The sequence below is a fragment of the Muntiacus reevesi genome, chromosome 9 (genome assembly GCF_963930625.1).
Source record: "Muntiacus reevesi chromosome 9, mMunRee1.1, whole genome shotgun sequence".
In the NCBI taxonomy this organism is placed as follows: Eukaryota; Metazoa; Chordata; class Mammalia; order Artiodactyla; family Cervidae; genus Muntiacus; species Muntiacus reevesi.
The window spans coordinates 4,400,442-4,402,390 of record NC_089257.1 but is presented as its reverse complement, the minus strand read 5'-3'; positions in this window follow the sequence as shown (position 1 = coordinate 4,402,390).

The window sequence follows — 1,949 nt, the reverse complement described above, 5'->3', positions numbered from 1 at the left end:
CAGAGGAGAAGATGATTGGACGACATCACTGACTCAATGGACATGAGTTTGAGCAAGCTCCAGGAGATAGTAAAGGACAGGGAAGCCTGGTGTGCCGCAGTCCATGGGGTCTCAAAAAATCAGACACTATTGAGCAACTGAACAACAACAACTACATATAGAGTGCAGTATTGTGTTATCAATTTAGGGGAAAAGTTAGTATTAAGTATGAACTTGTCTGGTTTTGTTTTGTTTTTCTTAAGCAGCAGGGACAAGGTTGAACTAACCTAGCAACTTGACTATACCTTATGTTAACAAAGCATGTTGAAAACTATTTCCACCCTGTGAATAGGGTAAGACAGACAACAGATAGTACACTATGATGCCTAAAAGCAAGGGCTAAAGGGTCAATTTGCCTTCTTTAAAGGTTAACTTTGCCACCTGGTTGATACATAAGTTTCAACAAATGACTTAACATCTCCTGAATGCCATTTTCCCATCTGATTTTTTTTCTTTCTCAGATTTAAAGAAATCAATATAAAATTCACAATGATAGTTGGAGATATTAATACCTCCAAAGTTCAGACAAAACCTCTGCATGAGCCCCAACCCCAGAACACACCCCAATCAGGAGGGAACTCACAAGCCAGAACTTCTCCTTGAGGAGTGAAGGCTTTGTATTCCACTTCAAGCACCCCAACTTTTAAGACCTATACCCAAAAGATAAGCCCCCAACACATCTGGCTTTTAAAACCAACAGGGCTCGTGTCCATAAGATTCAAAGCACCATAGCAAAGTGAGAAATGGCTCTTTAAAGGCTTGTGGGCAAACTCATCCACCCAAGTCCAGCACAGAAGCAGCCTTTTGAAAAAGTACCCAGGCTTTATGTCAAAGAGTTTTCCCAAACTAAATTGGTGTGAAACCCAATCCTTACCTATCTTCTCTGCAATTTTAGCCAAAATTATCTGAGTATTAGCCAAACCCAAGTAAATTGTTGGGTAATAACACCTCCCCCAATGCCTACATTATGTGATATCCTGCATATGACCACAACTATGTCATACGTGACTATGACTATATCAGCCACAGCACTGTTTATAAGTCCCCAGAGTAGGTTTTCACACACAAGAAAATCACCATTTCCAGAAGATATACAATGTGGTTAATTCTGTTGCAACATCTGGCTTTTCAGACTTTTCCTAAAGAAGCCACATCTCTGTTTTATGTCTCTGCTTCCCAGAAATGCAACTAAATGTGGATGCCAAGCAAGGCTAACAAGCAAGAGAACCAGAGAGATGTCTCTGGAGATGGTTTCTCAACTGATAAAAGCCTAAACACCTAGAATTCTCAAAATAATTGACAAAGAATAAGCTATGATAAACCTAGACAGTGTATTAAAAAGCAGAGACATCACTTTGCTGACAAAGGTCCATATAGTCAAAGTTATGGTTTTTCCAGTAGTCCTGGATGGACGCAAAAGTTGGACCACAAAGAAGTCTGAGCACTGAAGAACTGATGTTGTCAAACTGTAGTGCTGGAGAGGCCTCTTGAGAGTTCCTTGGACTGCGGGAGATCAAACCAGTCAATCCTTAAGGAAATCAGCCCATTCATTGGAAGGACTGATGCTGAAGCAGAAGCTCCAATCCTTTAGCCACTTGATGTGAAGAGCCAACTCATTGGAAAAGACCCTGATGCTGGGAACGAGTGATGGCAAAAGGAGAAGGGAGCGACAGAGGTTGAGACGATTAGACGGCATCACTGACTCAATGGGCATGAATTTTGGCCAATTCCTAGAGATAGTGAAGAATAGGGAAGCCTGGCATGCTGTAGTCCATGAGATCACCAAGACTTGAAATGCAACTTAGCAACTGAATAACAACGTTTCACCCAATTCCCTTGACATTAACCACACACATGAAGTACAATACTTCTAGTTCCATACAAGTCTCACATTTTTTAAAAATTATGAA